The sequence below is a fragment of the Acanthochromis polyacanthus genome, chromosome 15 (genome assembly GCF_021347895.1).
Source record: "Acanthochromis polyacanthus isolate Apoly-LR-REF ecotype Palm Island chromosome 15, KAUST_Apoly_ChrSc, whole genome shotgun sequence".
NCBI lineage: Eukaryota > Metazoa > Chordata > Actinopteri > Pomacentridae > Acanthochromis > Acanthochromis polyacanthus.
In genome coordinates, this window is record NC_067127.1 from 19,963,048 (window position 1) to 19,978,118 (window position 15,071).

General features: G+C 40.3%; 3 long non-coding RNA genes and 1 pseudogene across 18 annotated transcripts in view; 2 read left to right on the forward strand and 2 right to left on the reverse strand.

Annotated features, from left to right (window-relative positions):
- Nucleotides 1–668: 668 nt before the first annotated feature.
- On the reverse strand, nucleotides 669–2,688 carry LOC127537466 (nicotinamide riboside kinase 2-like; annotated as a pseudogene).
- Nucleotides 2,689–3,505: 817 nt separating this feature from the next.
- On the forward strand, nucleotides 3,506–9,936 carry LOC110965983 (uncharacterized). 2 transcript variants are annotated; one of them, XR_007947128.1, is made up of 4 exons: nucleotides 3,506–3,658; nucleotides 5,180–5,469; nucleotides 6,860–7,761; nucleotides 9,130–9,936. It is a non-coding gene; the product is annotated as an uncharacterized LOC110965983 (long non-coding RNA). The 2 variants fall into 2 exon arrangements; XR_007947127.1 differs by having other exon boundaries at nucleotides 3,535–3,658; nucleotides 6,860–9,936.
- Nucleotides 9,937–12,100: 2,164 nt separating this feature from the next.
- Nucleotides 12,101–13,008, reverse strand: LOC127537471 (uncharacterized). The gene is made up of 3 exons (XR_007947131.1): nucleotides 12,785–13,008; nucleotides 12,731–12,748; nucleotides 12,101–12,658 (listed from the first exon to the last, which is right to left on the reverse strand). It is a non-coding gene; the product is annotated as an uncharacterized LOC127537471 (long non-coding RNA).
- A 1,266-nt stretch (nucleotides 13,009–14,274) lies between these two features.
- The window catches only part of LOC127537468 (uncharacterized), a 46,642-nt gene continuing 45,845 nt past the window's right edge, over nucleotides 14,275–15,071 (forward strand). For 4 of the 15 annotated variants that reach the window (XR_007947123.1, XR_007947125.1, XR_007947124.1 and 1 more), the window contains exon 1: nucleotides 14,372–14,675. This is a non-coding gene — a long non-coding RNA (uncharacterized LOC127537468). Of the gene's footprint in view, nucleotides 14,676–15,071 lie in introns of all 15 variants that reach the window. The other 11 variants (XR_007947120.1, XR_007947121.1, XR_007947119.1 and 8 more) reach the window with 7 other exon arrangements.

The following is a 15,071-nucleotide window of genomic DNA, read 5'->3' on the forward strand; positions in this document are numbered from 1 at the left end:
ATCTGGTTGTTTACTTCCTGCCAAATACAGTTGTGACCAAAAGTACACTTTTAAAGACCATGCATATCATGGCAGGCTTAAGTTTCCAGTGACTCCAATAATGCAGAATTTTCCATTATGGACCCATTTAAAGAAATGCAATCTTTGTTTTTTGAAATTTAAGCTGTTTGACCACAATGATCAGAAATATGTTTGGAGTAGAGAAGATGAGGCCTGTAACCCCAAGAACACCAAGCCTATCATCAAGAATAGTGGCGGTAGTATTGTGCTCTGGGGCTGTTTTGCTGCCAGTGGAACTGGTGCTTTACACAAAGTAACTGGGGAAAAAAGACCTTGACTTTCTTCGCAATTTCTATGTAGGAAAGACCCACATTTTTATGATGGTCTGTCTCTCTTCTATTGTTAATTGCCTTTTCCTCAGCATTTTAATAGCAGCACACTACTTTCTGCAGTACAAAACTGTTCTAATAATGCTCTTGAGAGTGTGGTGCCACCAGGGGCGGATCCAGATTAATTTTAGTGTGTGTGTGTGTGTGTGTGGGGGGGGGGGGGGTACAGCAGATATTTTGGGGGTGCCACTGAAAAGTTGTAAGTAAAAATGAAAGCTGCAACCGACCTCTCACTTTTACAAAGTATTTTTCATGGGTTTTTTTTGGCTCTTTAACCCAATAGGAAAGCTGTATACGACCTTTTCATTTTGGACTGTTAACATTCAAATTATGATGGACTTGTTTCCTTGTTTATGTGAATTACAGCATCATTAGCTGCAGCATATGTCTGTTACATAAAACTAATAAGGTCAACAACAGTATCCTGAGGGCAGTTAAGTGACAAATATTGTGCAAGAACAGCACTACATACAACCCTGTCAATTTCCACTTCTTAGAATGTTTACTGACAATTGTCACACCTAAAATAAATAATATTCTGTAGTTTTAGCAATGAGTTCTCAGCTGTAAACCATAAACATCATAGGGTTCTGTATACTAATCAGTCTAAATCAAAATGAGTACTACCCAATACACAGTGAACAACAACAATCTGTACCTTTGATCTACGGTAAAATAATCTGAAATGTTCTGTGCAGTAATGCAAATTTAAAAATACAATAAAATACAGTAAGTAGCACTCTGTACATTTAATAGTAAACCTGAGAACAATAATAAATAGTAACAATATTCCATATTGTTAAGTAATTTAATAGTTCACAGCTCAGCAAACATCATAGTGTTCTGCATAGAAATCACAAAAATCTGCTCTCAGTAATCTTTCACAGTGAGCAGATGTTCTTGTGTTGCAGGTCCATGGTCCAGATGTGGCCATTGAACAGGTCGGGGGGGTCTGGCACTGTGTACTTCCTAGAGCACCTCCTCTTTTTGCATTCTTCACATGGGATGGATAAAAGTAATGTTGGTTTAGCACGTCCATCAAAGGCCTGTAGGTGTGAAGCAGGAAGTCCTCCACAAGGAGGATGTGAGTCTCCTCCTCCTCTTTGTGGTCGGACTTCAGGACCATCTCTGTGTCCAGGATGTTATTAATGCCATGAGACTTCTCACACTTCACCGGGTTCTCCAGCCACGTGTAGATCGTACTCATCATGTGTCCATGTCCAGAGCAGTGATGACATCGTACTGCTTAAAGCCATCTTCACCAACTTCAATCTGATCTTGGGGCTTGAAGAAGTCATCCTGATGGACCATGTGGCAGTTGGGCAGGTTCTTGATCAGGTGGTTGGTGAGGGTGGTTTTCCCTCTATTGGTTACACCGCCGATGCCAATGATGTACTTCATGTTCTCGGATTGGTCAAAGGTCGGAAAATGGGTAAAAAATGTAAACAAAAACCAGGTCGGGAGTGATCGGATGTGGAAAAAAGCTGAGAAAGAGACGGTTGCAGCAGGAAATGTCAACTACTGCAGTCCTCCATGGGACTTGAGTTCAGTGAGTAAAGAAAGAGCAGAAAGGGAGCTGCCACTCGGATGCGGTTCTTCCACCGAGAGAGGACCTCTTTCTGTTGTTGCTGCTACACATAAAGCCCCAGTTGAGGTTTTAGGTGGAATATTCCTTTTAACCAGCCCCTCAGGTCTCTTTGAGGATTTGGGATGGAATACTCGGTTAAACCAACATTTTAGGTGCATGTCCAGGGATTTTTGGTGGAATGATCCTTTAAGGTGGATGTCTGAGGGGCTTGTAGGTGGAATACTTCCTGAAACCAACCTTTAAGGTCAACATTCAAATATTTAAGGTGGAATATTCCTTTAAACCAACCTAAATTTCATGTTTTGATCATTACCAAGTGAGAAACCTCAACCCAGACTCCTCATAAAGACGTTTGAGATTTATGCTGCTGTTATTTGTTTAGTCCAGACTAAATGACAGAAATCCACAACTGTAATTTTTTTTTCAGGACTCCGTTATTAAATGTCAAAACAATCCATGTGACTCTAAAACTCAACAGCTTTACAAACTCTAAGACTAAACTCTCCACAAGGATCCAAAATAAGTTGGACTTCTACATGAGAACTTTAATTATTCTTCATCTACTTCCTGAAAAGTTTAGTCAATGAAAAAGGCAAAAACTAATATTTTCAGCTTAACTAAAGACAGACTTTGTGATTTTTCTGCTCACATGTAGTGTTGTTGTAAACTTACTCTTTCAAATAAATAGCCTCCTAACCCCCTGGAAACCAGCGTTTGTCCTGTTTCAGTGTTGCTACTCGACCAGAGACAGTCGGCTGTAATGGTTTTTTGAGCAACACACCATACTATGACGTTTTTACAGTGAAGGTTCTACTATGAAACCACTTTGACATGTTCAGGTGCTCTATGTGTAAAAACTCAGATATTTCAGGTATCAGAAGGCGGTTTTCAACTTTCTTTGTGAACTTTCTGCTTCAACTTTAAACTAAATTTCCTTCACTAAGCCAGCCCTCTGGACTTCCAGTAACTTGTGTTCCTATTGGCTGTCCAGGTGGCTGCTTGGTGTTATCAGGAACACCTGAGCAGCTCAGTGTCTTCCTTTATTTGACTACATTTCCTCTGCTTCTCTTCACTGAACCGGGTTTGGCTCCGTTGCTTTAGTTTTTCCATGTTGCATGAACCCTTTGCATGTTCTCCCTGTGCATGCATGGGTTTTCTCCGGGCACTCCAACTTCCTCCCACAGTCCAAAAATATGCTGAGGTTAATTGATCACTCTAAATTGTCCGTAGGTGTGGATGTGAGTGTGAGTGCTCGTCTGTACCTATATGTAGCCCTGCGACAGACTGGCGACCTGTCCAGTGTGTCCCCTGTCATCGCCCGAGTCAGCTGGGATATGCTCCAGCACCCCCCGCGACCCTAGTGAGGATAAAGCAAGCGGTGTATAGAGAATGAATGGAAATCATGCTGCAACTTTATATTATAATAACACTACTTCTCAAAACATGACTTAATCTAAAAGCACTGGTATAAATTGTCACGATGTGAAATCTGCATGTATGGGTCATGTTGGAAATGAATGAAATAGTTTTTTTCTGGTGACGCTCCGCCCACTGCCCTTTGACCTGCTATTTTGACCGGGAAAAGACTTTACAGAGGATCTGCAGCAATCATTTTGACATCACTTTGAGGCTCTCAGATGTCTGCTGCAACTCTCTCCAGACTTCAGGCATATTCTTCAAGGTAAAACAAAAAAGTCAAAACCCATCATAATAACAATGTAGACTTTGAAAGCAAGTGTTCTTGACACAGCTTGTAAGTTTTGACCACTTTCAACAGGACATGTCGAGTTGGATGTTAGTTTGTGCAGTAATTGTTTGCTCCGTTGGTAATGATGAGAGGAACCTGTGGAGTGGCTGGCTAAGCTAAATATGTTTCATTTCAACAGCTACTTCTTTCTTGTCGTGTATTCTACTTGCGTCAACGCTATGCTACATGTATGCGGAGTAAGGCTTTATGGTCGAAGTATTGGCTTCCTTGCACGTTAGCATGATCACATTAGCAAGCATGCTTGAAGCCTTCAGTGTGACCAGAAGAAAAGCACATCCAAATGGGGGAGCTCACTCCTTTAGCTTTGATATAATCTCTTATCACTGGCATAAATGGGCTAAATTCAACCACTCCTTCCATCATTGTGAAAATTGTACACATTATTAGCGTTAGCACAAGATCTAGCATGGCTCCAGACTGCGACCAAAATAGTCCCGCATGCAGCCTTGGTGTGAAATTTCAAGTGGTGGCTTTCACGCGAGCTGTCTTGCTGTCGCTTTGACCAGCACAAGCAGTTACTGTGTGAGCCGTAGTGGCGGAAAGTATAACTTTTATTTCCCCGTGGCTCTGTCAGTCTGTTCCTGCCTAAAACGAGCTACTGAGCTGATGTGTTTCACAGAGAGTTGGAGGTCCGACTTACGTGGTGTTCAGAGTGCAGACAGGACGATACTGAGCCGGTGAGCTAGCCTATTGCAACGGCTAACGCAGTAGTAGGGCTGTGAAATTAGTGAATTAATGACCACAATCATGGTTTTAGGTTTTAAGTATTATATGAAAACGATGGACTGCCGTCTTCACATTTTAAAATGCGCTTAGTTCGCTCATAGAAAACAGCACATGTGGATAAAAATCGTTCTGTTTCATCTTGGACAGATCTGACTTTAGAACACTTAGTTTCACTCTTTTCAAAGTATTTTTGCTGACATTATTGTCTGAGCTCACCGCAGCCTGCGTCGGTAAATATGGCGTCCATCGATAAGCAAATGTTCAGCTGATGAGGCGATTTTCCGGTAACCAGGTGGGAGATGTGACCAGAGCCCTGTCTAGTGAACTACCGAAGGTGTAGCTAGGCTAGATTAAAAAGCCTCATGACGGTTATGGATAATTAATTATGGTTTTATGCTTTAAAGTAACACGGACATAAAGAAATGTATAAATTAATTATAGTTAATGAATAAATAATTATACATGAATCAATTTGTAATTATTTAATAAATAAATCATTAATAAATTCATATAAGAGCTCCAACAAGCTCTGGTTTTAAAAACTAATCAGTGAATCAGAGTGTTTAGGGGAACTTTTAGTTTCAAGCCTGTAGTTCTTAGCATTGGTTAGTGTTGGTTTAGATCTTGGCGGTCCTGCACTTTTTATTTTTTTTAAAAAATGGTGTCAATTTTATTCAGACTCTTATTTTGTGCCCTCTGCTTTTACAGACTGAGAAGAATGGACTTCCCCTTCATCCTACTGGACAATACCAGCCAACGACTAACACTTTCAAATGGACTCCCTGACACTGTTGATGAGCTTGTCGGAGAAGTCCAACGTCAGTGTGACATCCAGCGTCAGACTTCAGTTTAAGGATCCACTCTTTGGGAATGAATATATGAACTTTCCTTCAAAGATGGACAAGACATGTGCATACAGAAGATATGAGATGGTGCGGGATGCTCCAACGGTACAGGATTTCAAAGAGAGATGGCCAGCCCTGTTGGACGTGTATGAGGTGGGAACACACACAGTGATTAGCAATTTGAAAGTTTTGTTTTAAAAAAAAAAATCTAAATCATTTCACCTTTATGTAATAAACTTGTTGTCCCAGTGCATGGAATGTGTATAGTCCAGATAATTAACTTATATTAAACTGGCTATTAATGACTTATTTCTTAAACATTTCATTTAATAGATTAGTTGAAAAGGTTAGTGTAAAATTACTGTAGTAATTTACATTTTGTAATGCTCTTGTACTGCATGTACCAAAAAAAGAGAGAATGCTGGTCCTAACAGGCTGGGTTTGACTTCACAACATTCTGAACTGCCCATGGATGTTTTGTCCTGGTCTATGGATAATATCTCTGTAATTATTGGGCCTATCCACAGGAAACAATGACAAAGTTCAGTGTCTTCTGTCTTTTCATTAACTTTTTATTTGACAATTATCAGTTGAAAGGACTTGAACAGAAAAATTCTGTATATTTATATTTGTCAATGTGCAATTGATCAAAATTCAGTTACAGTTGTTACACTAAACATTTACCAGAACAGCATGATAAAAAACGATTAATAACACTAACTTTGCAATGTGTTTAATGTGCGCCCACACATGCTCTGCCCCTCTCAAAGCGTGCACTCAGATTCTACGGTAGTTCAAGGGCATGGCATTTGTTTACAAAAGTGAACACACTTGATGTAATTTGCCCTGTTTTAATTATCCAAAGAATATATTTTGCTTTGTTTTGTAAAGACTTAAGTTGACCAATAGTCGTTTGAATAACTGTGATTTCAGTTAGACTAAAATAATCATGATTATTATTTTTCCTATAATCGACCAGCCCTATTGTCACAATTCACTTAATTTCTTGTGACAGATTTCATGTGGCTTTTAACTGTCATAGTCCAGATGTTTTTGAGCTGGTTTATGGTTAATATCTGTAATTTCAGGGCATATTCACATGGATTAAAAAAAGCTGGCATAAAAGCTAATGCATTCTGTCTGAAGAGCAATTGAACTAAAAATTAACTATTTGGTTTTATTATTTAATCATACAGGTCTCAATTGTCAGTTGAAATGACTCATTTGGCAGATTTGTTGAGCTAGGTTCTAACAAAAAAAAAAAACAGATTCATCATTGCCCATATTGTATTTGGAGATTTATTTCAGAAATGGTTAATCGCCCACAGAAAAATATAGTTTATATATTAATCAAAAGCTAGAATTACATCAAATTTACAGTTAAGTCTTATTTTTAAATCCCTTGAAGCCCATTGATTGTAAGCTCCAGTATGAGCTCTGTAGAATGCTGCCACATGACCCCAGCCCGGTTTATGACAACGACGAGCTGGTTGTTGTCATTTTTAAGAACATGACTATGTACTATGCATTTGTCTCATTTCAGGTAAATGCAGAGTTCAAGAGATTGACAACGTTTCCGCTCCAGTCCTGTTTCTTCTCTCAGCTGGACATTTTGTCTGACAAACTTCTAACCTTGTATCAGAAGAGGGGAGGACGAATTGGAAAGAAGCTGAAGCAGCTGATGGAACACACGACAGACGTAAGAGGAGAGAGAAGTGGTTTTAACCCATAAGAAGCCAGGCATATGTTTTCCTTTTAGAAAAGTGATGGGGGAAATAACGGAATAAAGAGACTTCGATTAAGACATTTCTGCAGTCCATGTAGAATCCCAGCGTCCAGTCTGTAAAATGGTGCTTTTGGTGTTAAAGGAGACATTATGCAACATCAACTTTTTAGAGCTTTTACCAATGTTATGACATTGTTCCCTCATCAGAACATATCTGAAGTGCTGTTTCACTTCATTCACTCTGTTTTCAGTAATCCTGTTTCTTCTACTGCTGAAGTGCTCCAATCTGTACTTACATATACAGAATTATATTGTCATAAATGAAACACAAAACTGTCTTCTACATTTCTGAATTCCATAATCCATCAGCAGACCTTTTTCTGAGCAGTTCTGTGCTCCAAAATGTTCATCACAGCGTCATTCCCACTGTTGGCTGCAGAGTTTATTTAGACTTGAAGATGTAACTGAAGCTAGAGCTAGTTAATCTGCTGTGGTTGGTTGAATCTTCCTGTCGCTTTCTAAGAGGATGACCAGTAGGAAAAGATGGCTAGAAGTAGGCGGCGTGTGTTTTTGTGCATAGAACTGTATGATTTAGGAATGGTACTGAGATCTGTTCAGCATCCAGGGAAGAAGATGTCAGTTCTGGGAGGGAGTGTGTTTTGAAGGCATTATGCGTCTACTTCAACGAAGACCCTGACAGCCTGATTAAAGAGCATGTGGTGAGTATAATATTCATGGTTGCATATAATGGAAACATGTTTCAAGTATTAAAAGGTAGTGTATGTAGCAGCATGCTCTCTTAATGATTAAAAAAGGCAGTACAGTCACAATTCAACCCGGGTTACCTAAAGCTGCATGTCGAGAACTCACGCTAATTCTTACCTACTTTCAGTGAAACATTGCAGGTAAAGATCAATTTGAAACTTTTACTGTAAGTTTCTGGCTTATAGAAATGGAAATTCCTGATGGAGATTTTAGATATTATTATTTAGTCTTTGAATAAACTAGTTATTACAGAAAAATGTAATTTCACTTCATTTGTGGGGGTAAAAACTCAATAAATCAGGTTTTAGAATTAGAAGTCAATTTAAAAAAAACACCACACACAAGTTCAAAATATTAAAGTACAAGACTGGAAAATGTGGTGTCTGTAGGTTTCTACTTGAAACACTAAAGCAACTTTTTTGCTGAAACTATGCATCTGACATTTTAATAGTACTGTCTACTGTTCCAGTCCATTTTTGCCATTTTACTGTACATTTGTGTTATTAGCAGGTTTGCGCTCCAAAACAGTGTGTGCTGTTGCTCGTGGTCACACATGAACAGCAATCTGGATTTTTCTGAGCGGGTATGAAGAGCCCATATTTGGTGGATGTGGATGGAGTTTTCATGTTTTGCTCCACTTAGAGAGCAGATATTGTTCCTAGTGTGTGAGAAAATGCATTTTGAGAAAACAGCCTTTGAATTTACATCATGTCAAATATTTTTGTGAATTAAGCAATGTTTCAGTTATTAATAGTAAAATCAATATTTGATTTGAACTAGGCCTCTGTCAAGATAACACAATTTGAAGTTTGAAAAATGTTGCAATAAACAATAATACTGAAGACCATTTTAAGGCACTGAAGTTGTAACTCTGACATAAAAATGACAGTAAACCGTATTCTAAATTTACTTAACCTTTAATAAGACAAGTTGCAATAAACATGAAGCACAATGAAACACCATCGACTTAAGTAGAAATGCTCAAATATTACAGAAATAACAAATGCCAGTGTACAAAATAAATATTGAGCCCCAAAAATATATATTTTTTAATCTGTCATTTAATGAACAACAAAGGTCGGAAACGTCACTCTGTGGTGTAAACAATAAAATGTTTGAGAGCCAATTAGTTGTGCAGATTTTTCTTCTACCTCTATTTAGATTCCATAAACTTGTGAATGTTCCTTGGAGATTTATTTACACGACCCGTTTGTCCCACTTGTTCCAGCCGTTACTATTTACCACACCATGCATCACTCCAACTTTTTCATATGTGGCATCCAGAAGTTGTTAAAGTGTACTGACTTTTTATATCATTGTAGGGAAACAGCAAAGCCATCTTTGTGGACTACGCAGAAGACACCACTGTGGGAATCTTCACTGCAAAACAACATGAGGCCCAGTCCAAAGCAGATGACATCGGAATCATCCTGGAAGGCCAAATAGTCCTCCAAGAACTGGACAATGTTCCACTGGCCCTCCTCTTTGGACTCCTGTATGCCCTAAACATGGACTATCTCCTCAGCAGAAGTACGTTTTTTGAAGTGGTCCAAATGGTGATCATGGAGCTTGATGGGGGCAGCCTTTCCAAAAAAGCTCAGGTCCTGAAAAACGGACTTCTTGAATACTGGTTTATGATGTTTGATGTTTCCATTTTGCACTGGCCTTTGGGCCTCATGTTGTCTTGCAGTGTTTGTTTAAAAAAAGTTGCTATTGATAGGTTTATGCAATTGTTATTCAAGTGTTTCACTTAACTGTGTTTAAAAAAAAAAAAAAGACAAGGTCGGTCTGGATGGTCAGACTGTCTTTGTTCACATGTTTATTTCTTGTGGCTGTAAGTCACTCCATATTTGAATGTAATCCTAATCCTACCTAATAGTTGTGAAGTATACTGGCTGAACACTTGGTTCATATTGTCTTAACAGAGATGCAAACTTGACACTTTAAAGGTTTTAACCATGTTATCTGAGGTCCCCAAAGGAGTGTTTTGAAGCCTCAATTATGCATATGTGCGCTTTAAGTTGAATGTGGAAGGAGCACATTTCTGTAGATTAAATGCATTGTTTGAGATGAAATATTTCACTGTTAAAACAGGTAAGAAATATTAAATCAGCCTGTTTGATGATTGAGTGCTGTGTTTTGATTGCTTTGTAGGTCAACACAAATATAGCTTCAGCAGAAGTCATTTAGGTTGCATCAGTAGAACTGTATCATATATAGAATATAAAACTTGATCATGCATTGTAGATTTAAACAAATGAAACGCCAACAAGATGACATAAACACATGTCTGATACAAATGCTTGATGCATGTATAACATGGGTCAAGAATGAAAAAGAAACATGATTTGACTAAAGGATTTTAACGTGAAATAATAATGCATATATTAATAGCATATATTAATCGTGGGGATATTGGTTGAATATGTGTTCAAACCAAAGCACAACATAATTTCACGCAACCGCTGTCGTAATTTTTTATGCAAATCCGGCGACGTTTTTGTTTCAGTGCAGTGTGCATCATTTAAGCCATAGCAACAGAAGGCAAGAAGGCCTGCCGAACTTTGAACTTTCCCATTTCCATTTGGATCGTCAACATGAAGGTAAGAAAATTATGTTTATGCTTTTCTCATCAGCTGATCTTCTCTGAACACTGTGTTTTGCTGTATAACCGTACAGGGGAATGTGCTGATAAAACTGTTAGTTTGTTTAGCATGGAAAGATCGGTGGAAAATGGTCCATTTCTCATAAAATGATTTCAATGTGCCGAGATCAGTAAAATGAATAATTTACATGTTCACTGTGAAAAACGTCAATTATTTGTATTTTATAAATTGATATTTGTTATTTCACAATGTTCGAAAATTAGACGATTTTTTCCGTGCACGTTAAGGACTAAAAATGGGTAAATAATGGTGTCAAAAAGTTTCAGAAACAAGATGATAATTGAGCTTCGTTTTATAAAATGCTCTAAATATAATCCCAGAATCACTGAAGGTCCTCGGAGCCTCTTTTTAAACTTTCTGAAGCAAAATTCTGTTTATTTTATTGTGAATATTCATTTCAATGTGCTGAGAGCAGTAAAATGATTTGTGTGTTAGCTAACTGAGAAAACGTCAAAGATCTGTATTTTATAAATGGTTGTTTGTTCTTTTACGATGTTTGGCCGTAAAATTAGACTTTTTGTTTCAAGAAATATTTCATTTTTTAGTGTATATTGAGTGAAAAACAGTGTAAAAAAATCTGTATAATTTGGCTTCAAAAAATTAAAAAGCAATATGGCGACGGGGCTATTTTTCATACAATGCTCCAAATTGGTAACCATGGAGACGATGGAACTGTTCGGCTATGTTCACACTGCAGGCTCAAGTGACCCAAATCTGATTTTGTTGCTCCTATGCGACCTGTATCTGATCTTTTCATGACAGTCTGAACGACACAGATCCGAGTTTTATTACCTCCGCCATGAAAATACAATACAATACTTCAATTTCTAAATCGTGCATAAATGTATGTGAATACAATGTTCCATGGGAATGTCAATATCCTTGGCGGAGGTCTGCGCTCTCCGAGTGCTTTTCTAGTTGGAAATGTGAACGAACTCGCCAAAAAAAATCTCTGTACATTGGGGGTTGAAATCAAATGGTAAATGATTTCAAAATGGTTATTTTACAGATTTGTCCTGTTTTCATCAATTACAGAAAAAAATCACCCCCCGCGACCCTCGTGAGGATAAAGCGGTGTATAGAGAACGGATGGATCTAGTAAAAATAATATTCATGCACATTTTGACTGTAAAGACATTTTTAAAAAAAACGTAACTAATGCCTAAATCAACAGACTGTAATTTTCTTGTTATTTCAGTGTTTTGCTATTGTTGATTAAAAATAGTGGAATACTGCATTGATCAAGTGAAAATAACACTAAATATCTGTATTAATACTTTTAAAATTAATTAGAAATACAACAACAAAATAATAATAATAATTTGTTATAGTTTTACAGACAATTTAAAACATAATCCAATGATTAATATTATGGTTATTTTAATATAAATTTTATTTAAATGCATCACAGATATTTCCTGTTTCCATTATTTATTTAACCCATATTCACAGTGGTTTACTGTACTATTATCGTTACAAATAGTGGAATAGTGTACTGTCCAAGTGAAAAAGAACAGCAAATATCTGTATTTATTTTTTAAAACATTCTTCTTATTATTATTATTTTCTCATAGTAGTAGTAGTATTACAGAAAATATAATCTGTAATACAATAATTATTATTTGGTTATACTTTATTATTATTTTAATTTAAATACTTTACAGATATTTTAATCTATATTCACAGTAGTTTACTGTATTATTATTGTTAAAAGATCATTTTTGTAAAATAGATTGAGTTTTTTGCATTTTGATGCATGGTATAGATGAAATTTGGAGTTAAAAAAGGTGAAATAGATATGAAACGAGGGAGAACTAAAACGAGGAGCATTCATGAGAGCTGGTTTGTGACGTTGCAGAGCTGTGTGGGTTTTTAGTCTCTGCTGACTAAAGACAAACAAAGTGAGGATTTTAGTTGAGAAGTTTTCATTCTGGATCAGTCCCTGAGCAAAAATGTGAAGCATCTTCCTGAAACCCTGAAGCTGGAGTCGATCAGAGACTCAGGGTGCAGCAACATGTTCCCCTCTGAGTTCCTCTGAGGTTCTCCTGAGCGTCCCTCTTTGAGCAGCTTCACCTCTTTGCTCCAGTTTCCTGAGAGTCTGTGTTGAAATGTTGTTTTTGTTTCTGTTTCCAGCGGACTTCGGACTTCTCGCGAGACTCCAGGTGTAGTACACCCTCACCCTCACCTCCACCCTCACCTCCACCTACACCTACACCCTCACCCTCACCTCCACCTACACCTACACCCTCACCCTCACCTCCACCTACACCCTCACCTCCACCTCCACCCTCACCTCCACCTAAACCTACACCCTCACCCTCACCTCCACCTACACCCTCACCCTCACCCTCACCTCCACCTCCACCCACACCTCCACCATGCTCTCCCCCTCCCTCCAAGCGTCCTCGCTTGTCTTCCCCCCTCTCTACTCTCTCCCCTACCTCCCCCTGGAGGTCATCGTCCATGCTTTCCCCCCTGGCTTCCCCCTTCTTTCCCTCCTCTTCCTCCTCTTCCTCCCCTCTTCCTCTTCCTCCTCCTCCTCCATGCTTTCCCCCCTTGCTTCCCCCTTCTTTCCCTCTTCCTCTTCCTCCTCCTCCTCCTCCATGCTTTCCCCCCTCGCTTCCCCCTTCTTTCCCTCTTCCTCCCCCTCTTCCTCCTCCTCTTCCTCCCCTTCTTCCTCTTCCTCCTCCCCCCCTCCCTCCAAGCGTCCTCGCTCTTCTTCCCTCTCTCCTCTCTCCTCTACCTCCCCCTCTCGCTCTGCTTTTTCTCCAGTCCCTCACTCTATCTCTCCTCCTCCCTCTCCTTCACCTCCTCTTCGCCTGTACCGGCCTCTCTCCTCCTCCTACTCCCCCTCCTACTCTCCCTCTCACTCTCCCTCTCGCTCTTCTTCTCCTTCACCTCCTCCCTCTCCTCCTCCCACATTCTCCCCTCTCTCCTCCCCCTCTTCCTCCTACTCTCCCTCTCCTCTTCCCTCATTCTCCCCTCTCTCCTCCCCTCCCCTCCCCCTCCCCCTCCTACTCTCCCCTCTCTCCTCTTCCCACATTCTCCCCTCTCTCCTCCCCCTCCTCCTCCCCCTATCACCTTGCTTTTTCTCGTGTCCCTAACTCCCTCTCCTTTCCTCCTCCCTCCAACTCTTTTTCCTCTCGTCTTTACCGTTTTCTGAATGACCCTCCGTCATTCTCTTTTATCCCCTACCCCTCTTTTTCTCCCCTCCCTCACTCCATCTCTTCTCCTTCTTCTTCTCCCCCCATCTCTCCTTCCCCTCCTCTTCCCCTGTACCACCCTCTCTCCCCCTCCTACTCCCCCTCTTCTTCACCTCCACCTTCACCTTCACCTCCACCTTCACCTTCACCTCCACCTTCACCTTCACCTTCACCTCCACCTTCACCTCCACCTCCACCTTCACCTTCACCTTCACCTCCACCTTCACCTCGAACTCCACCCTTCCATTCATCTTCATCCGGGAGATGGGAGAGAGAGGGGGAGGGAGGAAAAAAAGAGTGAGAAGATCAGGAGAAGATCAGGAGAAGATCAGGAGGAGGAGAGGTTCTCGTCCTCCTCCTGATCTTCTCACTCTTCTCTCAGGAGGAGGGGTTCTCCTCCTCCTCCTGATCTTCTCACTCTTCTTTTTCTCCCTCCCCTTCTCTCTGCTATCTCCTCCTCTTCTGATCTCACCCTTCTTTTTGGGGAGAAAAAGAAGGGTGAGAAGATCAGGAGGAGAGGGAGTAGATCGGAGAGAGAGGGGAAGGGAGGGGAGCCCTCCCCCTCTCTGTCCTTTCTCCTCCTCCTCCTCCTTCTGATCTCACCCTTCTTTTTGGGGAGAAAAGGAAGGGTGAGAAGATCAGGAGGAGAGAGAGTAGATCGGAGAGAGAGGGGAAGGGAGGGGAGCCCTCCCCCTCTCTGTCCTATCTCCTCCTCCTCCTCCTTCTGATCTCACCCTTCTTTTTCTCCCTCCCCTTCTCTCTCCTATCTCCTCCTCCTCTCTGTCCTATCTATCTATCTTTCTTCGGGGGTTGCCTACATTCTTCTTCCCCTCCAAGTTTTTCTGTTGAGGGACCTCCTGACAAACATACAGATTGGTGACAAACATGCAGGAGGTCCCTCTTAGCATTTTTTTACTAACCAGTGTGTGAGTTTCTCTCCCCAGATACCTCCTGCCTTACCTAAGAGGGCTGCTGGACTTGCTGCCAGCCAACCTCCAGGTAAGAAGGTTCACAAACCTTTCATTTTATTAAATTTACCCTGTTTTATTTTAAGCATTTTAGCTCCGTGTGATTTTCTGAATGGGATCTGGTCAGATTTTATTTGAATGAATCTCTTGTGATTATGTCTGATCAGATCTATTCCAACTTTATTTGAATGAATTATCTTCGATTGTATTTTGTGTGATTCTGTCTGAGCTCGGTTCTTGTCGGTGGGACTCTGGTCAGGGTGCCCGTCAGAGGTGTGGGCGGATCTGGGGGGGATTGTGGGAAACCTCCTGTGGTGCCCCCCTTACAGTGAAGCTCCGCTCTGTCAGAAGGTGAACAGGATGCAGACGGCATGTCACAGAGAAGCAACATGTGCATCTGTATCCCACCCTGGACCCACAGTGGAGT